We start from the raw sequence: 27,073 nt of genomic DNA, 5'->3' as shown, positions 1-27,073 counted from the left end.
AATCTTCAATGATATTCAAACCGGGAGAATCACTCGCTCTAAAACTCGTTTGGCTAACTTTTGTGAACATTATTCATTCATCTTTAGCATTGACCCTATGAAGGTTCAAGAAGCATTGGAAGATCCGGATTGGATAAATGCCATGCATGAAGAGCTACACAACTTTGAGAGAAATCAAGTGTGGACATTAGTAGAGAAGCCCGACAACAACCACAACATCATTGGTACCAAATGGGTGTTTCGCAACAAGCAAGACAAAGATTATCAAGTCATCCGCAACAAAGCTCGTCTCGTCGCCCAAGGCTACACTCAAGTCGAAGGTATGGACTACGGTGAGACATATGCCCCCGTTGCTAGACTTGAGTCCATCCGCATCTTATTTGCCTATGCTAATCACCATGATATCACTTTATACCAAATGGACATTAAAAGTTCTTTTCTAAATGGTGAAATTGAGGAACAAGTTTATGTTAAACAACCTACCGGCTTTGTCAATCCTAAGAAACCCGATCACGTTTACAAACTTCACAAAGCTCTTTATGGTCTTAAAAAGCTCCTACAGCGTGGTATAAATGCTTGACCAAGTTCCTTTTTGAGAAAGGCTTTGAGATTGGAAAGATAGATTCTACTCTTTTCACTAAAAAGGTTAATGGTGAATTATTTGTATGCCAAATTTATGTTGATGATATCATTTTTGGTTCGACTAACCCTCATTTTAATGAAAAGTTTGGGAAGCTAATGTCAGAGAAGTTTGAGATGTCTATGATGAGTGAACTCAAGTTCTTTCTTGGTTTGCAAATCAAGCGAACTAAGGAAGGCATCTTTGTTTCTCAAACAAAGTACACCAAGGACTTATTCAAGAAGTTCAACATGCAATAAAGCAAAGGTATGAAAACTCCCATGCCAACTAGTGGACATTTGGATTTAACCAAGGATGGAAAACTGGTTGACCAAAAGGTTTATCACTCTATGATTGGTTCGTTATTATATCTATGTGCCTCCTGTCCCGATACTATGCTAAGTGTGTGCATGTGTGCACGATATCAAGCGCCCCCCAAAGAATGTCATCTTAAGGATGTGAAAAGGATAGTGAGATACTTAATACATACACCAAATTTTGGTATCTGGTATCCTAAGAGGTCCTCTTTTGATCTTATTGGCTATTCCTACTCGGGCTATGCCAGAGACAAGGTTGTAGAAAGTCCACTTCGGGTACTTGTCAATTTCTTGGTAGATCACTTGTGTCTTGGTCCTCCAAGAAACAAAACTCGGTATCCTTATCCACCGCTAAAGAAGAATACATTGCCGCTGGTTCATGTTGTGCTCAATTACTTTGGATGACCCAAACTCTTAAAGATTATGGGATCAGTGTGAAACATGTTCCATTGCTTTGTGAAAATGAGAGTGCTATTAAGATTGCTCACAATCCCGTGCAACATTCTCGAAGTAAGCATATTGAAGTTCATCATCATTTCATTCGAGATCATGTTGCTAAAGGGGACATTGATCTTAAGCATGTTCGTACTGATAAGCAATTGGCGGATATATTCACCAAACCGCTTGATGAGAAAGTCTTTTGCCATTTGAGGGGTGAATTGAACATCATTGATGCTTCAAACTTGGACTAGGAACTCCATTTGGATACATGCAAGGCATGAGCTTATGACTAATCCTTGATACTTCTCTTATGATGATGATCATATGTCTTGGATATTCATGCACCCTTGCATGCTATCTAACCCTTGTAGGTAGTTGGATAAATCTAAATCCATGAGATTGCAACTCACTCACATCTTGAGCAATCTCTACATCTCCAATCTCTACACAATGGTGGTTGAAGACAAGGAAGCATGGAACCCCTCAGCCTATCCTTTGACAAATTCCATATATCAAATTTCATTGGTTTCAAATTTCATGATTGTCATGTTGGATACACAAGTGCTCTTCCTTACAAGACTAACCCATGTAGGTAGATGAACTTCAATTGCAAGTGGTGCTCCCAACTCTTGATGAGCTACATCGACCTTGAGCAACCCACACAAGTTCAACTACATGATCAAGTTCAACACCACCACCCAAGGTATGCTATTCCATCTTAGAGAAGCTTTACTCCAAGTCATGGGTCAAAGCAGCTCAACAAGATGCGAATACATCAAAAGCGTAAATGAAAAATGGTAACCCCATTTTGAGCTTAAACGATGAACATGACCTACGATCAAGTGTTCTCACTTGACTCCTCAGTCAATATGCTCTAACATAGGTGACTCTACCGCCGACCAATTCTAGATGAAGTTCTCTAGTGTTTCTATGTATTCTTGCATTTTTCTCTTGCATATTTGTTTCCCTTCATCTAGATTTCTTTTATTTTTCCTTGTTTCTGTTCTGCATTCCGAGCATCCAATTCATTGCAAATCCTTCAGTTAATTCCTGGCAAATCTTTGTGAGATACTATTTTCCTAGTGAGCTGAGGTGACAAATGTTCTCTCTGTCTAAAACTCGCTCATACCGATTCATCTCTTTCGGTCAAGCCGAAGAATTTCGGTGCAACCAAAAAATATAACTCGGTGTCACCGATTTCACTGCGGAGAAAACAATTTGCCACTTGTTCCTGCACTTTTGTTCTAGCTCCACTCGATGATTCTTGTCCTCTACTAGCATCACAATCTATATGCTACTTTGCTCTGTGACTCGAGGACCAATCCTATTTTGACTCACACTCCAGAAGATCCCTTCTTGGAAATTGATGTCAAAGGGGGACAGAGGATCACATCAAAGCTTATTCTCTTCAAAGGGGTAGAGAGAGAAAAAGGGAGAGAGAAGGCCCCAGATGCTTGGTGTTCAAGAGGAGAGAAGTCACATGTCTTTAAGAGAGGAAAGACATGTCTACGTTATGTTTATGTTCATGATCTGTTTTCCTCTGATTTTGTTTCCCTATGTTCTCCCATTATCCAATACAAGATTCAGGGGGGAAGAATGCTAGGGAAGGAAATCCTTGAATTCATTGCATATCTTATCCATTGGGGACATGTCTATATCCTATAGAGTACCCAGTACTCACTCTCTACATGTCATCCCAATCTTGGTACTCTTGTGGCTTCTTTTGTTTGCTCTATCTAGTAGATGTATTTGTGTTATCTAACCTTGTTTACTCAGGTTCATCTCTTCCTAAGCCAGCTCAAGACCACAAGGTAAGTATATGCATCACACTCATGTGCATGAAGATTTCTTGCTAATGTACATATTGTTTGCAAGGAGGAATCATGAACATGAAGTTACAATTCCCATATTCACATCATTTGCTCTGATGCATATAGCCAAGATACGTGTAACACATTGCTTGCTCTGTCATGATTATGCATTCACATGCTCTTACATTCCATATTGACATGATTGCATACATGTAGGGGTAGCCCATGCACGTTGCATGTCTTTCCAAATCTTTACTTGTTATTCTCTATATCTTTATCTAAAGCTTTGATGTATGTTGTCATTGTCATGTCAAAATCGGCGGATCTCGGGTAGGGGGTCCCGAACTATGCGTCTAAGGCAGATGGTAACAGGAGGCGGGGGACACAATGTTTACCCAGGTTCGGGCCCTCTCGATGGAGGTAATACCCTAGTTCCTGCTTGATTGATCTTGATGATATAAGTATTACAAGAGTTGATCTACAACGAGATCGTAGAGGCTAAACCCTAGAAGCTAGCTTATGATTATGATTGTTCCTGTCCTATGGACTAAACCCTCAGGTTTATATAGACACCGGAGGGGGCTAGGGTTACACAGAATCGGTTACAAGGGAGGAGATCTACATATCCGAATTGCCAAGCTTGCCTTCTACACAAAGGAGAGTCCCACCCGGACACGGGACGAAGTCTTCAATCTTGTATCTTCATAGTCCAACAGTCCGGCCAAAGTATATAGTCCGGCAGTCCGAGGACCCCCTAATCCAGGACTCCCTCAGTAGCCCCTGAACCAGGCTTCAATGACGATCACTACAACAAAAAGACACATCCGTGACATTTTGGGCCGAACAAATTTTTTTCTGTCATACATATGACACTTCTATGACGATAATTGTGACAAAACCCGGTATCATCATAGATATGGTGGGCTCCTACTTCTATGACAAAAAATCATGACAGAAAAATGGGCTTTTCGTCCTGGGTGGGCCGAAGACGCAGCTACATGACATTCTTTGGGCCGTCCATGACGAAAAAAACCGTGGTAGAAGCGAGGGGGAGGAAAATTTTGGGGAGTTCCCGGTTACGGTGGGAGGTTGGGGGCCGAGCGATGCACGTTTCTCTCGTACACGTACGCGCATGTGTGCGAGGCGTTGGCTCTAACTGAACCCGAGCGAGGCGTTGGGCTCTAACTGAACCCGATCGATTGCACTGCAGGCTACGCGTTACTGAACCCGAGCGATCGATCGATGGCTGTTAACTGAACCCGATCAAGCGATTCCTTCACTATTGCTGCTAACTGAAGCCGATCGATGCTGCCTCTGGATGAACAGTGAGCGTTGCGGGGGGGGGGGGTGGATGAACAGTTCCCGGTGGGGGTGGATGAACAGGACCTCGTGTTGTTGCCTCTGGATGAACAGGACCCCGGTCGATCGAGCCGGTTGGGGCTGGATGAACAGGACCCCGTGGAGGGATGGATGAACAGGACCACTCCGTGGAGGGCAGGATGAACAGTAGATGGTGGAGGGCAGGATGAACAGTAGCCCGTGGAGGGGTGGTTGAACAGGCCGTGGAGAGGGCTGGTTGAACAGTAGCCGGTGGAGTAGCGCGCTGTGGAGGCTGGATGAACAGGAGCCCATGGATGAACAGTCGCAGGTGGAGGCTGGAGGAGGTCGACGATGGATAAACAATAGCTCGTGGAGGCTGGAGGGAGACGACGGTGGAGATGAACAGTATCCCGTGGAGTCCCGTTTTGCGGTACGCCACACCCCTCCCGATGAACAGGACCCCCGTTTCGACCATAGCGCTCCAACACAAGTCCGTTTTGTCCGTTTTGCGGTACGCCACACCCCTCCCGATCAACAGGACCCCCGTTTCGACCATAGGAGGTCTGTTTCCTCCGTTTTGCGGTATGCCAGACCCCTCCCGATGAACAGGATCCCGTTTCGAACGTGGCTGGTCGAACACAAGGCCGTTTCCTCCGTTCTGCGGTATGCCAGGCCTTGTTTCCATCGCATGTTCCGTCCAAGCCCTCCCGATGAACACGACGCATTCCATTGCCTCCCCATGAACACGACGCATTCCGTTGCCTCCCCATGAACACGACGCATTCCGTTGCCTCCCCATGAACACGACGACGACGATGTTTCTCCGTTCCGACCCAGCCATGTACACGAGCCCTGGCCGTACGTATGCGCGAGTAGGCGTTCGAGAACCCGCCTGTATGTACACATACGTGGCCGTATTTTCTTTCTTGCACCCTGGCCGCTGCACGTACGTGTACGTGCTACGTGCGCGCCTCTACTACGACACATGCGCACCTCTACATCGACCAGTATATATGTACGTACACGTTCGCGACCAGAATGACAACGCTATGTACGCTTCGACCAGGTGGGTCCCGACTGTCAGGCACTTCCTTGCGTGCGAAGATGTAGCTAGTGGGTCCCAGCAGTCAGGGGGGCGAATCGTTTTGTTTTGTTTTGTTTTGCCCGGACGCACTTCCTTGCGTGCGAAGGTGTAGCTGGTGGGTCCCAACAGTCAGGGGGGAAACATTTTTTTTGCAAAATATAGTGGCCCGTCCGGTGGGTACCCGCTGTCAGGTGGAGGAATAATTATTTTGCGCATAATAAGGAGCACTTCCTTGCTGCGGCCATGGACCCAGATGTGAGCGTCTCCATGCACATTACTCGTTCGATGGAAGTCGGTTGTTGACCACATTGACCACGTCGTGCCGAGAGCACCACGGCGGTGGACGACGGAGAGGCCTAGGAAGGGGACGACGCAGAGCCGGGGAAGACGCGGCAGTGGATGCCCACGCGTAGAGGAGTACGAGGGTTCACTGGTTCGCTACGGTGTGAGGCTGTCGTCGCCATAGAATAATAGGGGGTGTGGGTGAGTAGAGGGATGGCCTGGCTAGCGGTGGGAGTAGTAGGGGGCGGTGAGGCCTTCGCCACATCGAAGACGACCACGGGAGGAAGGAGCACGAGGCACGACCGGCGCTGGTTTGGGCAGCTGGAGCAAGAAGACCAGAGGTTGAAGAAGCACTATGGCCGTTGGATGGACATCGTATGGTCACTAGAGCTAGAATCCTGCATATTGACTAAGTTGACAAAGCCCTCCGTCCCCGTCAACTTAGTAGGCCCACCAGTCAGCCTCTCACCAAGGTGGGTCCCAGCTAGCACTTCCTTCATATAGTGTTGTTGTGAACAGAATAGGAAAATGAATATTGTTGAATTACTTTTGAACTAGGCAAGGAAGGATTTTTACATATTTGATGAAGATATGCCCCAAAGAATTTATGAGATTTTTTTGGGAATTTTGGGAATGATAGAAATATAGGTTGCTTCACAACCTAGGGCAAAAACTGCCACATGGACATGACACATAGGCAAAACTGATGAGATGGCGCCTAGTCATCACAACCCACCACAATCTACAAGGCTATGACCATCTATATTGGTCATTAACAACTAGAAATAAGGCAGCGGACTAGCACTGTTTGCTTTGTGACCATTTTGTGTAAGGAAATTACGACCTTTCTGACCAAAATGGTCGCAATGGTTTAGGGTTTGGAGCCCCCTGAACAGCTTTTGACCAATTGGTCTAAAATGGTCATAAATTTATCACCAATTCTTCGAGGGTCACTGACAGAAGGTCATAAGTTGACATATTTCTTGTAGTGAGCAGGGGGGTATTCATTTTTTTATGCGTAATAAGGAGGCACTTCCGGTGGGTCTGATCTGACAGCAGGGGGAACGTTTTTTCGTGAAATATGGTGGCCCATCGGGTGGGTCCCAGTAGTCAGGGGCAAACGTTTTTTTCGTGATATACTGGTGGGCGTCCGGTGGGTCCCTGCTGTGAGGTGGAGGAATAATTATTTTCCGCGTAATAAGGAGGCACTTCCTTGCGGCTGCCGTGGACCCAGCTGTCAGCCTCTCCACGTACAGTATTCTTCCGATGGAATTCAGTTGTTGACCACATTGACCATGCCACGCCGACAGCACCACAGCGGTGGACGACGGCGAGGCCTAGGAAGGGGACGACGCGGAGCCGGGGAAGACGCGACAGTGGATGCCCACAAGGAGAGGAGTACGAGGGTTCACTGGTTCGGCTGCGGCACCATCGCTGCAGAATAACAGGGGGTGTGGGTGAGTGGGGTGGAGGGATGGCCTGGCCAGCGGTGAGAGTAGTATGGGGGAGGTGAGGCCTCCGTGGCAGCACAGCCGGCCATGGGAGGCAGGAGCAGGCGGCAGGACCGGCGCTGCTTTGGGCGGTTGGAGCAAGAAGACCAGAGGTTGAAGAAGCACTACGGCTGTTGGATGGACATCGTATGGTCAGTCGAGCTAGAATCGTGCATATTGACTAAGTTGACAAAGCCCTTCATGCCCGTCAACTTAGTAGGCCCACTATACTGGGTCCCGTCTAGCAGGGGGAGTATTCATTTTTTTGTTCGTAATAAGGAGGCACTTCCTTGCGTGCGAAGATATAGCTGGTGGGTCCGAGCTGTCAGCGGCAGTAACGTTTCTTTCGCAAAATACAGAGGCCATTTCGGTGGGTCCTAGATGTCAAGTGGAGGAAATCATTATTTTGCGCGTAATAAGGAGGCATTTCCTTGCGTGCGGCCGTGGACCCAGCTGTCAGCCTCTCCACGTACAGTCCACTTCAGATGCATGTCGGTCATTGACCACGCTGACCATGCCACGCCAAGAGCACCAGGGCGGTGGACGACAGCGAGGCCTAGGAAGGGAACGACATGGAGGTAGGGAAGGCTCGGCCGTTGTTTTTGTTTCCCACGCGGATGGGAGTCCGACTGTACGAGGGTTTACTGGTTCGTCTGCCGTCGCCGGAGAATAACAACAGGTGTGGGTGAGTAGAGGGATGGCTAGGCCAGCGATGGGAGTACGGTGGGGCGGTGAGGCCTGCGCGGCAGCACAGCCGGCCGTGGGGAGGAGGGAGCAGGCAGTCCCGCCGGCGCTTGTTTGAGCGGCTGGAGCAGGAAGAGCAGAGATTGAAGAAGCACGACGGCCATTGGATGGACATCCAACAGTATACAGGCCATCTGGCGGAAGCCTCAAATCTGTGGAAAACAGCATACAACCCATCTGCCATTATTTCAAATAATTTACAGCCCATTTGCTAATTCTTACGGGTTTTTTTGGAGCCCATATTCTTTATGTTAGCATTACAACCCATATTGTGGCCATGGTTAAAAAATTATACGAAATTTTGCATATGTCGGTGCGGTCTGAACAGTTTTTAATCCCGAAATTTTGAGTCACATTCAGACTGATTTTAAAAATAAATGTATATCAATATAAAATCCAATAAATTGTCCACGCATAAAAATCAATGCAATTTAAAATCTCGAAATGAAAAAAAGATATTTGAAAATAATTGCCGGTTTGATGTGTTCTAAAAATGTACAACCCATTTCTCATTTCTGATAGGCCATTTTCTCGGCCAGCCGAATGAAGCTCTCCTCGTCTTGAAAGATTTACAGCCCAACAGGCCTGATAAAGCGACTTACTTGACAAATCACAAAAGAACTGGGCTAGCCATTTTCAGAAAGAAAAAAAACTACTGGGCTGGTCTGTGGTGAACATAAAAGAAAAGGCTGTCTAGATAGGCCAGAGTGTCCCGCAAAGCCCAGTTGACACCCTGCTTCCGTCTCAAAAACAAATTATATAAATGCCACTCCAATTATGGCGATTCACAAAAATTCCACTGCAATTTCCAAACTTTGAAAAATGCCACTGCAATTTTTGCAAACTTTGAAAAACGCCACTGCAGTTTGCAAAATTTGAAAAATGCCACTCCAGACTTCGAAAAATGCCACTAGAAATGGCATGAAATGGCATTTTTCAAAGTTTAGAAATTGCAGTGGCATTTCTCGGATACACCAGATTTGGAGTGGCATTTATCAAATTAACCCAAAACAAAAATAACTGGGCGAGCTGCTGGGTCCCTGGTGTCAGCCGCTCGTTGTGCAATTCTCTCATTTATTGACTACGTTGACAATGGCATGGGACCCAGATGTCAGAAATCCACTAGGAGGAGCCATTTTTTTATTGGCTTGAAATAAGGAGGTACTTGCTTGCGTACTGCCATGACCTTGGCGGGTCCGTGTTGTCATCCTCTCCACGTATAATCATCTTCTGATTGTGTACGCGTCAACTTGCTAGGTCCACAAGTCAGCCTCTAAACCGAGGAGGACAAATACAATCCATTTAAAAAAATAACAGCCCATTCCATACGTTCAAACAGAAAGTTCAACATTCAGACCAAAGTAACAGGTCTGATCCACATATAGAGTATTGAACTTCCACGTTGACAACCATCATAGCCAAGTTAACTATCTACTCCCACTAACACTCTAGTAGCGTACAAGTACTAACTTACTCTTAGCTAACTAGACGATGCCGGCCGCCATCTGCTGTCCATGCTAAACGCCGGCACCAGCGTCCTCCGCCTCGCCTCGGACTTGCCAGAGGTGCGATAGGGCGCGTTGCTCGCGCGCGTTGGCCCTTTCAATGCCGGCGTGGTCCACCGAAGCTTCGGCTTCCAAGCGGGAAACCCACTTGACGAGCTGGTAGTAAAAATCGGCATCGCGAACGCGTGCGTGCCCGACAGCCTCCAGGGCTATTTGCCAGGCGCCGGCCTCCACGTAGTCGGCCCAGTTGCGGGCGCTCTGCTCGCGACTCAGAGCGTCGGTGCGCTGCTGCTCCATGTCCCGCTGGCGGCGCAAATCGGCGATACGCTGCTCCTCCGCCAGGCGGTCGCGCTCCAACAACTCCTGCTCCTCCGCCATGTAGTCGCGCTGCAACAACTCCTCGATCTTCGCATTGCCATCTAAAGACAGATAGAATGCCTCCTCCCTCCGTCTGCCTTCCGGTGAAAACCCGAACACTAGTTCCGGCGGTGACCGCCTCCGGCATCACCTACCGCGGACGGGCGGGGGCATGGCGGAAGTGGCGAGCGACGTCGGGCTAGTGGGGGCTTATGAGGATATGGCGAGTTGGGTCACGGTGGCACCTGAGAAGGCCGGGAAACAATACTTCTAGGCGGAAGGTAGCGCGACGGTCATCGGAATTCAATGCATAATGGCTTAGCGCGCTAGCTTGCCATGGAAAACTAGAGAAACTGAAATTATGACTGTGCCGTCCCGTCCCGTCTGGGTCGCACGCCGGCATGGCGGTCAAACGAGTGCACTCGAATCATCTCCCTCTTTGTTAATAATGATTCCACGGATTTAAAGCGTATCTTTTTTCGCATCAGTTAGCTGCCTTAATTACGGCCGGCTGCATGCAGGCACTCAGAATCGCTCGCAGGCAGTACGCGAAGAAGCATGCAACGAGTCGCAGCCGAGGGCACTCATGCAGCCACTTAAATCGCTGGAATTAATCAGGCTTAAACTTCTGCATGCCGTTAATTATTGCCATGCCTTGGTCTTGCTGCTTTGCTCACGGGACTAATTAATCCTGGACGGAGGAAGTACCTTGGTTGGTGAGAGGTTTGAATTAAGCCCTGCAAACCAGAAAGGAGGTACTCCCTCTGTTTTTATTTAGTTTGCATATTAGCTTTGGTCAAAGTCAAGCTTTACAAACTTTGACCAAGTTTATATACAAAAATATTAAGATATACAATAACAAATCAACAACAAAATATTAAGATATACAATAACAGATCATATACACATATGTAGCTCCAAAAGTAGAGATCTAGAAAAAACATGTTCTTCCTACTAACATGGATGCTTCTCTTGGCCAACATTCAGTACAGACTGAAAGACAAATTTTTTTGTGAAGTCTACAATTCCTCTTGCAAACGTAAGTGGTTTCACCAACAGCTGGAACCATGAGAATGAACCACACATGATGGAGGAACATCCACTGCAATATGATTTGGTCTTCCCTCAATCACACCGCGAGACTATTTTTGGAATACAAACTTTAACTTTGGCAAAATGATGCCCATTGTATAATCAGACCAAAGCAATGAAGCACCTAGTGTTGGCCAATAAATAGTACAGTAGTACTTTTGTGCAGTCCATGAAGTGACTATCCAATCTTTCTGTGTCTATTTTCAAATGGCACTGCATGCAGTGACTATACTATTCTCTTGTGCAGTTCAACCAAAATTGCGGACACTTTGTTTGTTTGCCAAATAGCAATGGGTAGGCATCTCTGTCTGCACAAATATCAAGCAGCTGGTAAACATATACCACACCTTGTATTTTCGGTTTAAATATGTCTCTTCCGCTTAGCATCTGTCATGTTCTGCACTGGACAATCTGATATAGTTATGTTTTGCCCTGGACAATTTCATATTGAATTGATTTGCTGGTTCAGAGCAGAAATATAGCGCCTATTCTTCATCAGACCAAGGATATCCATGTTCGTAGTGATGGAAGAGGTGAAATCAATACAACCGAAATTGAGCATCCAATCATTGAATCCTGTCCCGCACCTCCAATGTAGGTCCACCCTGCCAATAAATTCACATGAAAACCACTAGTATTACTATCTAATGACAGTACAAAAAGAGTAGCAAGATAGTAGAAAACCATGTACCTTCATAATGAACAGCTCATAGTGCCACCAATTGTATATAAAGGTTTGGGAAAAACATGCTCCTAATGTTGAACCAATTGGACTTTTTGTGCAGTTCCACTAAAATCGACCATCCCTGTTTGCATAGATATTGAAAGTGTGATTACTCTAAAAGTGGCACTAGTTGAAGCATAGACTCACAAATATAAGTATTCCAATTTCATAATGGGAAAAGGTAGCAAGACTGTTTCTAACAACCTATTTGAAGGAATAAATAAAGCAACAACGGCTGATGTCAGGAAGGCATACATAGTTTTTTCTGAAAAACTGAGCCATTCCTGACCTTTCCTCTTCTTTTAAGAAAATTTTGTGCAGTTCTACTAAAATAAAATGCCATCACCACCTTGACAATTCAGTGACACTATACAAAAGGAAATGACTTAACATTACATCATGATGTCAGGTATGTAGTCGACAGGCATTAGAGACAAACATACAGACCTCCTCTGATAACATAATGAACATTAATTTTAACAAAGGTGTGACTAGCTTTACCGGGATAATTTGAGTGAACTCTACACCCTTTGTTCCCTAATATAAGACATTTTCGCGGTTCAATTTATAGTACCCAAACATCTAGTATTTACAAAAACAGGTAGTAGTTTTCTTGAGCACATATCTGGGAAAGCTTGCCACACTTTATTTATGTCCATACGCTAATGCAACACCATTCGAATACTACAAATATACACTAATCCAGTGGCTAGTGCAACAGTAGAGTAGTTAGTTTATTACAGGGTACAATACAATGGTTTTACTTAACAGATTTCAATAAACTCTAGCACTGAAAGGTTTCTATAAGAATTAACAATACAAAATGTAAAGGTAACAAGTTTCAGCATTGGTATTCTAGCTCTGCATGAGCATTAAACCAAATAAAAAAGTTTGAAGGTAACTGGCATTATTAACTAATGACAGTATAAAAAAATTGCAAACCATGTACCTCCAAGGTAAATATCATTTCGAACTCGGGGGGACCTTAAAAATTGCTATCCCAATCTTGATAATCGATCAAACATAAAAACTTTATCGAATGAATCAAGAAAACAGCCGGAGGAGGAGGTGCCCACTCTTGACCTTTCCTCTTGTCTTCATAATTGTCTGTGCAATTTAACCAAAATAAAATGACATCAGCGCTTTGGCATTTTGGTGACACTATACAAAAAAATTAACTTATCTCATGAATGTGAGGTATGTAATCTATAAGCATTAACAGTGCAAAAATCTGAAGGTAGTAACAAGTTTCATCGTTGGTATACTGGCTGTGCAACAGCATTAGAATGCCTTAGACTGCTGGCGTTGCTTAAATTTATCAGTGGCATTAGACTGAGAGTGGCATTAGTTAAATGTGGCATCACTTTAGCAGTAGCATTGCTTGACTTGACTGCTGGCGTTATACTAATAGCAAAAAAAGTGGCAATAAGAGCATGGGAGGCCCATTCGGACAGTGGGTGCACCAGTACGATGTACCTCCATGGACGCAGAGTGGTGAGGGAGGTATGGTTGCCCAGAGCAACAAATATCCAGGCAGCATATGTGGATTACGTCCCATTTTTGCTCTCTTTAGCCACCTTTTTCCTATGCGAGGACAACAAACCGATCGACCTGGTCATTCTCTATCACGTTGTCATGCCTTTCTACCCTTCTTCAACCAAGAGACATGAGACTCGTTCCTTAGCTACTGATTTTCCCCTTTTCAACCTAGATGCGGGTTTGATGCCTACTCTCTTGGACAGTACAGTCTCCCTTCCTTTCCTTATTCAACCCATACATGGATTAGTCTGCACGAAGTAGGGTTTCCTTTAATAGTGCAAATTACGGTTTTCGTATGCGTGGCCAGCAAAGCAGAGGATAGCAAATTGGGAAGATGGTGGAGTGGAAAAAGATCCACATGCAACGACGTGGCAGATGGGGCAATAGAACAAGGTTATGGTTCGAAAAGAGGTAGCATACCTGAGGGTCGGCGGGAAGTGGCTTCGCTCGTGGTCGTCGTCCTCCGCACACACTACGGCAGCAAGCTTGGGGACAGAGGCCATCACGCGCGGGCGCTAGGTCTGAGAGGACGGCCTTGTCGTCAGTGCATGACCTCGCTCGCCGACGACGAGTGCGTCAACGCTGCACGTCCTTTTCTTCCCCGGCGGATCTGTGACCACCGGTGAGGAGGGAGAGAGGGGCCGTCTTTTTTAGATCTGGAGAGAGGGTGGTAGTGTGAGAAGCAAGTGGGCAGCCCTTAGCAAGAAAGCGCTCAAGCTCCAGCCTATATATCTTTTTTATACTACTAGTACGGGAGGTGGAGTAGTGGTAGAGTAGTTTATATTTTCTCTGCATACAGTACGAGTTAGTCATGCTTCAAAACTGATCGGCACGCCATTAAAAAAATAAAGGTCGATAACTAATGCGGAACCTCGGGCCAACGCGGCCAGATCGCATTTTGCACGAGAAATTACACACCATGTTTCGTTGACATATGGTCCCGTTCCAACATATCAGTGAGACGACGGCGAGTAGTAGGAGTATTTCCGAACGGACGTGTAGGCCGGGGCGCCTCTTCGTGAACCGTGGCAAACTCGCAACCGTCCACCGACTCTTCGCCTTTCCCTCTCGATTTGGAACTGCTGTCGCATGCTCTTCCTCTCCCTCCTCCATTTTCCTCCAGCCCTTCACCCTTTCTTCTGCCATTGTTCGATCGTCTTCTCCATGGAGGGAATAGGCTGAAAATGACCCTGTTATTCTTGCCCCGATCTGAAAGATGACGTGGTGGAGGAACTCATTGATCGGTGCGACATCATCACCTCGGCTAGCATGGAAGGTTTGTTCAAGACCATTCTCGACTCAACTAATAACATCATTACAAAGAACCCAAGAGTCAAGGAGCGGTTTTATCTCCCCTATCTTCTTCGCCGTGACCCTGATGATGACTGGCGCCGGCACAACGGAGGCCTCGCCCTGTGCAAGTTGATGCAGCTTGATAATGATACGTATGATGTTAAGATGCCATCACTTGAGGGCAAGGCTTGGGCGGGCGCAAATGGAGATTGGGTTGTTTACATTGGGTCCAACTGCGAGTGGGGACTTGTGAATGTGTACACTCGTCACCGGGTTCCACTTCCAAAAATCTCAGCACACTGCCCAGAGGTTGAGCACACCGGTAATCTCAGCACATGATTTTTGAGAATACGATCATGGTGACTATATTCTACGGAAGATAGCAATTTGTCAAGTTCCCAACCGCTCTTGGAATTACAGCGACTATGATGTTGTTGCTATCTTCGACAAGCTTGTTGCCTTCCTTGATGGTTTCACTCGATGGATATTGCTCAAAAATCAGTTTCTGTACACGGATGAGTACTGTGATGCAATTCAATACGAGCGCCTTGTGTTTGCTGCCACCACTCGTGGCACTGTTTTTGCATGGCATCCTCATAGTTTTGGTACGTTTGTCTTCCACTGTAATTATAATTGTTTCATCCACATGCATGCGGGTTAGCAAGTTTCCCTTTACTAATTAACCTTCTTCTTGTGTTTCCAAGGTCCTGTGAACATCCCACCACCTATACTTGAAAAATTTTATAACCAAGGGGGAGATGATGATGGTGATGATCACGAGCATGAGGACGAGCAGCGCCCATATACTCTGTGGCGCCTGGCAACTAATTCCGATGGATCACCTCTTCTTGTGTGTATCTAGCCCACTGATGATGTTACTGGTAAGGAAGCAGGTGTCTCCCATGGTCGCACTCTCCGGACCTATTCCAACACCCGTTGCATGGTATTCGAGATGGATACTAGTGTGCTAGCGCCAACTCCTTCTCCCTGGTACAGAATTGATAGTCTTGGAGAAAACTCGCTCTTCCTTAGAAAAAACTATCCGATGATGGTGAAAGGCAATCCAACTGTTGTTGACACATTTATGAGAAGCAACTGTGTCTATACCTCGCACATATGTGTGGTTCCCTACCCTGGTAGGGATATAGTAGGCCGCTTCAACCTAGATGATCAGTCATGCATTGGTTTCCAGATCGACAATCGATGGCCCGTCCCAGAGAATCACTTGTGGTTCAAAGCAAGCGTTTCCAACGCCGACGAATGGTTGAGTTGAAGTTCATTTCATTGCTTGTTATTTGTTGTGTGGTGAAAACTTTAGTATTTATAATGTATCCTCGTTGTGGATGTGGGTTGATGACCTGTTGTATGTAATAAAATGATATGAGTGTGATAAACTTACTAAATTTATGAATGGCTTTTGAGTCGCTTCTCTGAGTGAGTGGTGCGACGAGGCAAAAAAATATTTTCTGAACACATAATTGTACGTGCATTGCAACAGGTTATCGGATGAGGCCAATCAACAATAGTAGTACACTATTTGTACTAGCTTCAGATGCTTCGCGCGTCGGGCGGGTGTTTTTACTGTAGCCATATGTTAATGTGTTCGCTGTAAATAACCAGCACCTCGAATCCTCGATACTAGTACTATATAGTAGGAGTAAGTTGTAGGGAGTAGTAGGGTGGTATGGGCCAGAACAAGCATTCACGTCCAGGAGTACGGCACACGCCACCACCACGACATCCATCTGACACCATATTATTTCTTGGAGTCCGTGCTAGAGCAATCTCTTCAACCTCGTCTTTTCTCTAACGTCAGCCATCGCGCGGCGGGCGAGGTGGGGGTTTGCCGATAGTCGGTTTCCTTAACTGCGGTCCCACTTGTAAGGCCAACTCCAACGCACGACCCCAAACGCACCTCCGTTTTGCATGGACTCCAACGATAATTTTGACTAGAAAAGCAAGACCAAAGAAAACAAGAACCACAAGAATACATTTTACTACTCCTGTAAGTTGGATTAGTGCCTTCTCGATGCATTCATTGTTGATCTGCGGCGGCTCGATCTTGCGTCTGTGCTAGCTAAAAGTGATAGAACATCTACTAAATTGCGCTCTATCAATATATGGATGTACTCTTCTTCCCAATACAAAAACTTGCGTCCATTCTACTCCCTCCGTTGCACAATACATGCCTTCTATTTGTCAAAATATATATGTATCTCGAAATGTCTTAGTATATAGGTACATCCATTTTTGGACAAATGGAAGTCTAGTATTTTGGAATGGAGGGAGTACACAATAAATTTTTTAAGTTAGCACAACTAGTCTAATCCGAGAGCAGAACCGAAGATTTGGTCAGGTTCTTCCTCCTTTTGCAGACACGTGGGACATCCAACATCCAAGTCGTGTCATGAAAGAAAATAGAGTGGTAGTTGAAGCCACGAGATGTGCATCTTGGGTTAAACTGTAAATAGAATCTTACTACTCTTCAGTAACTCCAAAAGCGGCCACCGAAGATCTTTATTGGATTTGTTTTTCATCACCAGCACGTCGAGGTGAAAGATGTGCAGGTTCAGTGGGTCCTCTTGCATTTTCACTGACATGTGGGGCCGCATGTGAGCAAACAGACGATGGGCTCTGCGTGTCCGCTGGCTGGCTGAGAAGAGAGATAGAGGAGGGCTGAGCATGGACTGCAGGAAATTTGTTCTACGTACCTCGATATAGGCTCGATATAGTGGGGTGGCATGGGCCATAACTCAGTAACATTCACGTCTAGCAGTACGGCACATGCCACCCACACGAGTCCCATCCGACACCAATTTTCTTGGAGTCCGTGCTACAGCCATCTCTTCTCCCTCCTGTTTTCTCAGCCATCACGCGGTGGGCGGGGTGGTGGTTTGCCGATAGTCCGTTTGCTCAACTGCGGTCCCGCTTGTAAGTGAAAATGCAACACCGCACGCATTCCCGCTTGAGCGGCGTGCCGGACCAACTGTGTGGGGGTGCGACGCGAACACGACAGGCTTTTCCTTTTGAACTCGTAACTTGTAAAATTTGGTTATGCTCCATGGCGCGACCGATAGATAGAAAATAACGGTTTTGCCTAGAGTAATGAGAAGTTTGGTTCTGGCGCCGTTCATGCATGGAGTACGTACGAAAATTATGAAGTTGATGCGAAAGGTAAGATAATTACTGTAGTATCATATACTACTACATGGATTTGACGGAAACATAAAAATACATACGGATCCATCAACGTTCAACGACATCCTCACGCCCTAGTGCGCCGGGTCACCAACCAACGTGTGAGGAGCAGCGGTGTTGGCGGCGAGCTCAACGTGCTTCTGAACAGTGTTGTCCAAGGTTGCCCTGCGCTCCAAGAAGGCCAGCGTCCTATCGTCCTCCTCTTGCATGTAGTAGTCCTTGTGGACGATTTGCGCGTAGACGTGGGTGATTTTGTCGATGGTGTCTTGCTGCGCCAGGCGCTGCGCGGTGAGCGCGACCTCGAGGTGGACATTCTCCGGCGCGATGGCGGGCAGTTGCAGGGCCACCAATGCATCGAAGAGGTTGTTATGGCTGTTGAGGGTGGCGGGCATCATAGAGCCTGGGCGCGTCGGCTGGAGGCTTACGTCAAAGTCGTCCGCAAGCTTTTGACGACGGTGAACTTGTCGAGGAAACTGATGAGGACCTCGTCGAACAAGGAGACGAAGCTGTCGTCCAAGCGGCCCCTCGCCCTGGCGGCCTCAAGCAATACTACCTGGAGACGTTCCTCGGTGCCAGTGGACGTGGTAGTACTCCTAAATCCAGACGGTGGTGCTACTAGTACTAGTAGTAGTACAACCAATGTAGTAGTAGGAGTACTAGCATTGTACTACCCGTTGGTCAAATTATTACGTGCTGCTCCTCATAGTGAAGTGACATGACCCTGCGCCAGAGATGACACCTGAGTATAGGCGCCGTGTTCGGCATACCATATTCAGCCTCACCATCTGCAGTCACTATCATCATGGCTGTAGAGCTAGCTTTCTTACAACTAGCCCTGTTCGGCATAATTTCCCGTGCGTAGATGCCCGTGCATTGCACGGAACACCAAGATTGGGGGTGGACGGCTCCGGCAGCGGCCATCATGCCAGATTTTTCAACGGCCTTCTACTCCTAGATGTGTACACGTGTGCTGGTGTGTGTTGTGTGATGGGTGTGCGCGAGTGCGTCCTTCTATGCATGCTGCCGCGTAGTGGTGAATTGTGTGCGAGTGCGTCCTTCGCGCGCAAGAAGTTTGTCCTCAATGCGCCCTCAATTTACTAGCGTGCGGGGTGCTACCCCAAGTGGTTTCAACTTTGTTTACTTCAGCGCGTGTCAGATGGGCCTCTAGTTTACTTATTTTCACCCCCTGCCACATGGGCCAGCACACGAAGATACAGAACACGAGCTGACAAGGCAACATGTGGATTGGTTGACCGGTCAACTAAACAATATACGGAGCTATACGCTGACATAGTGAGCGTATAATCCGTCAGTATAGAGAGTTCGAGTGAGAGGGGAGGCCCATGAGAGATAGCAGAGAGAGAGAGAGAAAGAGGTACTCCCTCCATTCGATAATGTAGTTCCAACATTTTTTTTAAGTCAAACTTTTGAAACTTTGACCAAGTTTATAAAGAAATTACTTATATCTCCAATATCAAAGATAAATGATAGTATGAAGTAAGTACATGTTGTGATGAATCTAATAATCGTTCCAGATGTAAATGTTTTTCTCCACATATACCTAGTCAAACGTTTCTGAGGTTTGACTTCTCAAAACATCCATATGCTTATGGACGTGACAGAGTCCCTAACAAGAGAGAGAGAGAGAGTGTGAGTGAAAAAAGTGTGTGTGCGTGTGTGAAAGAGACATGGACAACACACGGTAAAAGTAGAGAAAAAGCGTGTGTGTCTTATGAAAACATATCACACATGCATCTTCGACAACGGAGGCAAGGTGAGGAGATAGTGTGTGGTTGTTTGGAACCGAGAGAGCAAGACCCCTAAGCTAGCACGTGGCCAAGAGGGGTCTGACAAATAAGGGAGAGAGGTCGAGAGAGATGTACGGAGAAAATGCAGACATGGGGAGGAGAGAGTGTATGTTTGTCATAGAGAGATCCCATGGAGATCGTGATGGGACTACATGGGTGGGAGATCGAGTGACAAGGTGTGTGTGTAATAGAAGATGCCCCGAGAGATATTGATATAGACATATGGATGGAAGGAGACAATACGTGTGTTCCTATTGGCTAGTAAGAGATAATCATACTTAGGAGGGGGGAGTGCTTGCGCCTATGATGGATTGATGGATTATGGTACTTACGGCGGTGCGTGTCACATGGAGAGAGAACAAGGGCGGAGAGTGTTGGATGGGTCTATATGTATAGCGCGAGTGAGACATGTGTATGTGTGAACCAGGGAGATATAAGGCCAGTTTGTCTTGCGTCCTGAGCATCTTTTGCCTGGCCTGGGGTTGTGGCTGGATTTCATGCACGCTTGTTTGGTTGCTACCCTGTGAAAAAGAAAGCCCGCCTGGAGCCTGGCTGAACTCCAGACACTGCAAGTAGCCTGGCCCAGGCGACCGATTTCGAACGCCTGGTCGTGCCTGGTCGTGTGGCCATGAGGCTAACAGCAACATGGATGGATATTAGCATTAAATAATTGATTCATGGATTGATTGATGGGACGTTGATGCTTTGCCTGGCCCAAGCATGAACCAAATGCTTCAGCACCACACAAGCCTGGCCAGGCAGAAATATTTTACATCTCACGTCCACACCAGGCAGTACCGGCCATCAAGGCATGAGGGTCAGGTCACGAACCAAACTGACCAATAAAGTTTGAGAGAGATTGAGGAGCCCCGATAAGGCTGAGTGGTGCGTCAGATAGCTGAGAGGGGGAAAGAGATATTCCATCCGCTCGATAATGCAGTGCATGTAATTTTTTTAGAAGTCAAACTTTGGAAACTTTGATCAGGTTTACACAAATGTTATTTATATCATACAAAACTACATCTCATGGTGAATCTAATGGCATATGTTTGCCGTACTAGATGTAATTCTTTTTCTCCACGTACATGGTCAAACTTTGTGATGTTTGACTTTTCAATAAATCTATATGCTATGGACCGAGGAGAGTGCCTCAGTCGAGACAGATCAAGTGAGTGTGAAGGAGAATGAGTAAGTGTGCAAAAAGAGTATGTGTGTGAAAGAGAAAGTGACAACAAACGATAAATTAGAGAGAGAGTGTGTGTGGTTATTCGTTTCTTATGCGAACATATCACGCATGCATCTCTGAGATGGAAAAGCGAGGTGAGGAGATACAAGTAGCTAGCTAGTGTGTGATTGCTTGCAACGGAGAGAGACACCCCTGTAGCACATGTCCAATAGAGGTGTGGCCAACAAGGAACAAAGGTCGAGAGGGACACATGGATGGCATGAACACATGAGGAGGGGGAGAGGGTGTGTTTGTGATAGAGAGATCCCGTCGAGATCATGAGGGACTATATGGGTGGGAGATCGAGGGAGTGCGTGCGCGATAGAAAGATGCCCCGAGAGAAATATGCACATGTTTGTGACTGAGACTAAGATTAGCTAGTCATATACATATAGGGGGGACTGCGTGTGCCTACAATTGAGTGAGAGACCATCATACTTGGCTAGCTGGGCATGATATTGTGTGTGTGCGCGTGTGAGATGGACAGAGAACGAGGGGGAGAGATAGAGTTTTAGATGGGCCTGAAAGTGCGTTATATCGACTAGAGGGGGGGTGAATAGGCGATTTAGATGAAAGTCTTCAAAATGTGGAAGTTATGAAGACAAACGATAGAAATAAACCTATTACCCTGCAGCGGAAGGTAGACTACACTAGGCCAGCCATAGTCAAGTATTCAATGGAGTGAAAGCATAATGACTAATAGCAGCAATGTAGTAAGGATCAGGTAGGAAGATATTATGAAGCCAAACAGAACATGCAGTCACTCAGTGAAGATAAAAGATAGTGTAATCATACAATGATTTCACAAGGAGTAACAGTACGTAAAGAGAAGGGAAGGATGAAACCAGTGACTTGTTGAAGACAATGATTTGTTGGACCAGTTCCAGTTGCTGTGACAACTGTACGTCTGGTTAGGGCGGCTAGGTATTTAAACCTGAGGACACACAGTCCTGGACACCCAGTCCTGAACACGCAGCTCAGGACACCCAGTCCTCACCGTATTCCCCTTGAGCTAAGGTCACACAGACCTCGCCCAATCACTCTGGTAAGTCTTCAAGGTAGACTCCCAAACCTTCACAGACTTCGTTCACTGGCAATCCACAATGTCTCTTGGATGCTCAGAAGACGACACCTAACCGGCTGGAGGATTCACAGTCCTCAAGTGTAATAAGTCTTTAGATCACACAAACAAGAAGACTAAGTGATGCCTAATTCTCTTTGGCTTTGGGTGGTTAGGGCTTTATCCTCGCAAGGAATTCTCTCTCAAAGGCTTCGAGGTGGGTTGCTCTCAAACGACAAAAGTCGTACTCTAACTCTGAGCAGCCAACCATTTATGGTTGTAGGGGGTGGGCTATTTACAGCCACTAGGCAACCCGACCTGATTTGTCCAAAATGACCCTGGGTCACTAAGGACCTGACATGTGTTCCAACGGTCAGATTTCAAACTCACGCGGCAACTTTACTTGGGCGACAAGCAAAGCTGACTTGTCTGACTCTGGACAAGATTCGCTCTCATAGTCTTCACTCGAAGACATAGGTTTTGGTTAAGCATCACTTCAGTCATTCTGACTAGTTCTCTTGGACCCCACTTAACAGTATGGTGGTTCCTATGACTCAACAAAGAAGAAAAAGAACTACGGAAGATCTAAGTCTTCGAGATCCATAGGCTTCATGTGATGTCTTCTCTTGTCATAGTCTTTAATGTGAATATCTTCATATACCACCTTTGACATCAATGTCTTCATATATTTTTAGGGGTCATCTCTGGTAGGAAAACCGAATCAATGAGGGACTTCTACCTGTGTTATCCTGCAATTCTCACAAACACATTAGTCCCTCAACTAGGTTTGTCGTCAATACTCCAAAACCAACTAGGGGTGGCACTAGATGCAATTACAATCTCCCCCTTCTTGGTGATTGATGACAAACTAGTTGAATTTTCAACAGGGAATATAATATGTGAAATTGTAAAGGATAAGGAATTGTCTTCATAAGTTGTAAGGGCTCCCCCTGAAGATGTGCATATATGTAATTTGCTTTTGGAATGCAAATGCACATGGCAGGTTGTGCTTGTGGAGATCCTCTTCAACTTATGATGACAATTCACTATGCATGTGAAGGTATGTGAAGATAATGACATGCATAATGGAAAATGGACGTCTGCAAAATGATCTAAGTGCAGAATTTATCGTCGCACATGCGGAATTTATCATCGCATCACAAAATGGCAAATAAGTAGCAGACGACCATCGAGTTTAAGTGTTACAACTTAAAGAACCAAATGTATCAAAACGAGAGTTGTAAACACGAAGCAAAATATGAAGCACCCGCCCATATGGACCCGCTTGAAGACTATCAAACTCATATGCTTCTCCCCCTTTTGTTAGTAAGGACCAAAAAGGTTTGAAGACATAGAGCATCTACTCGTTCCCGTGAAGAGTAGGTGAAGCAGCAGGGTCGTCGGTGGTGTTCGGCGGTGCAGAAGAACTTGGAGCAGTGTTGAAGCGTGCTGAAGGAGGTGGTGGTGAAGTAGCATCGTCTTCATCCTCGATCACTCTGGCATTCAGCAGAGGAAGAGAACTCAGAGTCTTCAAGAGATGGAGTTCGTCGCAGCACTGCCCTTCGAGGAGGTGTGGAGTCAAACTTGAAGCGCTCAGAGAAGCCATCCTCTTGAAGATCATCTTCAGAGCACATCAGCGTCAGCCCTTTCCATGTGCGTCGAGAGGTTTCATGGGCAACAAAGGCATTCTTGGTGGCAAGATTGCGAATGCGATTAACATCCACCAAGAGGCTTTGCATTTGACGCTTCAGCCAGTCATGATGCCTATCCTGTTTCTGATGAAGAGCCACAAGAAGCTCTCGGTCATTGAGAACACGAGTGCGCTTCTTGGGTCGTGGGGCAGTTGTACTATCAGTGGCTTCAGTGAGAGCAGGATGCGGTGCACGTGTAGTGCCAGCCAAAGGATACACACGAGTGACTGCTTCAACTCCTTCAATGTTCTGAGAAAAACTTTGATGCTCCGCATTCTGAAGACTTAGAGGTTCCTTGGCAGGCTCAGGATAGATGGCTTCAATAGACATATCCACATTAGGCAGAAAAATCCAATGATTGCAAGCAGATGGCTGATATGAGATAGCGAAGTGAAGTTTGATCAGCCGCATTATCCATGGGGCGTAGAACTTCAAGCCAAAAAGATCAAAGCCTGATGCAGCAAGTTGGCGAATGAAGAAGTCATGTGCATTGAAGCATTTGCCATGAAGAATATAGAAGACCAAAGTCTTCATTGCACCTTCCAGCTTGGCATGTGGAGAGTGTCCTTTGATGGGCCAGAGAGTTCGCCTTATGATGTGATAAATAGTCCTTGGCAGATACTCAAGGTCTTCAACAAAGAACTCTTTGGGATATGCAGCATCTTGGGGCAGTGGCTTCATCATACTGAGCATCTGACTCATGTTAGGTTCAGGCTTCTGAAAGATGTTCTCCACAGCTTCACTGTGAAATTGATAGCCAGATTCGTAGAGATCACCGGGAGTGGGTAGACCAGTGAGCTCAATGATGTCAAATGCTTTGGCTTCATGATGAACGTTTCCTGTCATCCACTCCAGGACCCAAGTCTTCGGATCTCTATTATACCCGCGGATGTGAAGTGTGGCATAGAATTGGAGTAACAACTCTTCATTCCAATGCTCTTGGTCAGTGACGAACGGTAGCAAGCAATCCAGAGCCTCTTCCAGACAGGGCAGACCAGCTATTGCTTCAATGTCAAGACGCTTGTGTGGGAAGATGCGACCTTGATTGTATAGAATGCAGGAGTAATAGCTTCGCTGCAGATAGCTCCAGAACCGATCAGATGATATTCTTTCCCTTGAGTAGGGGTTCCTGGAGCTATTGAAGAATGTGTTGTCTGCTCTGAAGCCATTGATATTGAAGGATCCAGGTGCTGATGCAGGACCTGGGAACCTGGGCAATCTTGGGATTGGCTTCTGTACCTGAGGCCTGTGCTCAACATGATAGTCGAACTGAGGACCAGCAGCAAGCGCAGGAACAGAAGCAGTGGGATTAGTGGTTTCGCTGACTTCTGGTGCTTTTGTTGGTGAGGGCTCCACATTAGCTTCAGCCATGACAACGTCAGTGGCTTCATTGGTGTTGGTGGTGGCAGCCTCAAGATTTTCAACCTCCACTTGACGAGCTGGAGAGTCGGTCACAATCACGTTCTCCTCGAGAACCTTTTCTTGGTGGGACATGGGAGTAGCAGCTTGTGGGACTTCTTCTTCATCGGCTGATGCAGCCAGAATGTCTTCATCAGCTTCAGCTTCAGATGCAGAGACTGGAGGCCTTGGTCCTTTGCGAAGCCTGCGCAACGCAGGCGACACCTGTGTAGTTGGAGTTGTCTGGGCCTCAAGGTCTTCTTCCTCTTGTGGGCGATCAGCCCATGAAGCATCCTGAGCAATTGGCGTCAGAGGACGACCAATGCTGATGAGTTCGTTGTGCATTAGCACAGGCGATGATACCTGTTGGTGTTCGAGCTGAGGAAGGACTGCATCATCTTCAACATGGTCATGATGACCAATGTCTTCAGCAGCGATGGGATCAGCTGCTGGAAAGTCTTCAGCTTCATGAGCCTCTGTCAAAGCAGGCTCATGGATTGTCAGTTGGCGTTCAGCTTCACGACGAACCATGGAAATGGGTTCAACAATCAAAGGCTCTATGGGAGCAACCCGTTCTTTCTTGGTCTTCCTCTTCTTCTTGGAGGGGGCAGTAGGAGAGGCTTCAGGATGTTTCCTCTTCCTGGCTTCAGCCTCAGCAGTCCTCATCTTCTTCAGCTCTGAAGCGGTTGACCGGGCTTTTGGCTTCGAGCCAGTCATGCTGGTTGGGAAGACAATGGGATCTGCTTCCTGCCTTGGTGCAAGAGGTTCGGCCACAATTGGCTTCTTCTTCTGCTTAGCAGCCATCCTGGGATCAATGCCCGGACACCCAAGGGCCTTGCGCTTCTCAGCTTCGTTGTAGCCTTGCACACACTTGTCAGCCAGGCTCTTCATGCGCTCCCAAGAACCCTGAGCTTCTGCACATTTCTTGAGAAAGGCTTCTTTCAGCTCGTGCAACATAATCTTGAAGTTTTTCACCTCTTGCACGCTGAGCTTGGCCATATGCTTCTTGAACTGATCCTTTTCATAGTCAATCTTTTGCTTCAGTTCGACGATGCGCTGAGCGAGAGCTAGCTCTGAAGCAATGGCGCCATGGAAGGCGACACTGAGGCCAATGGGTAGTTGCAGATCTTCGAAGCTGATGTTTGGCGTGTCAAACCACTCATCAATGAAGTTGTGGATGATTGTTACATCAAAGAGAGGCAGATCATTGAAGATTTCTGCTTCTTCTTTGCTCTTGATGAGTTGCTCAAGAGCGTCATCTGCAAGATCTTCATCACTTGATAGATCAATGGCATCGTTGCGCAGAATGGCAGCAGCTGTTAGCTCTTGGCCGGTGTGTGGCAGAGGCATCTTGACCTTCTAGGGCTTGGAGATGCGTGACAAATCTTCAGACTGCACACTGTCTTCAGGAGGTGCAGTTGCCAGTGGCTTCGCCCGTGAGATTTTTGGTGCAGAGGCCAGCTTTGAAGCTTTTGGCTGCTTCAGCTTTTTGGCTTCGGCGCTGCAGGCGCTCCATCTGATTCAGCGTCATCTACAGGCTCATTCACGACTGTCCCTTGAACCACGATGTGAGTGATGAGACCTTCAAGGTTGTAGAAGGGCCCAAGAAGATTGGGTTCAGCTTCGCGAGTTCCATCGGCACGGGGAGCAGAGGGACCAGGGTTGAAATCTAAACCCGAAGTCTTCTTGTTCTGCTTCGCTGAGTTCTGGGCAAACTGGAAGTTGCGCTTAAACAGATTGTCGTCACGACACCATAGCAGGGACGGTGGGTCAGCATCCGCAGGCTGTGGTCCATGGACCATGCAGGGATAGAAGCCTTGTTCAATGGCTTCATCTCTGGTCCTGGGTTGATGATTTTTGTAGAGGATGTCTCCCCATGGTCGCTTGATGGCATTCTTTTCAACATATTCCTTGGTCACAAATCTGTACTTGAACCACTGTTCTGCCCAATAGCGTCGAATCCATTGGATTCGTGTCTTGCGCTGATTGTAATCCTCTTCAGGATCTGTCTTTTACAGCTCTGAGAGGTCATCAGGCAGATCTCTTGATGTTTCTCCTCGACGCTTTCTGCCACC

Source organism: Triticum dicoccoides, chromosome 4A (genome assembly GCF_002162155.2).
Source record: "Triticum dicoccoides isolate Atlit2015 ecotype Zavitan chromosome 4A, WEW_v2.0, whole genome shotgun sequence".
NCBI lineage: Eukaryota > Viridiplantae > Streptophyta > Magnoliopsida > Poales > Poaceae > Triticum > Triticum dicoccoides.
This window is presented reverse-complemented; position numbering follows the sequence as displayed.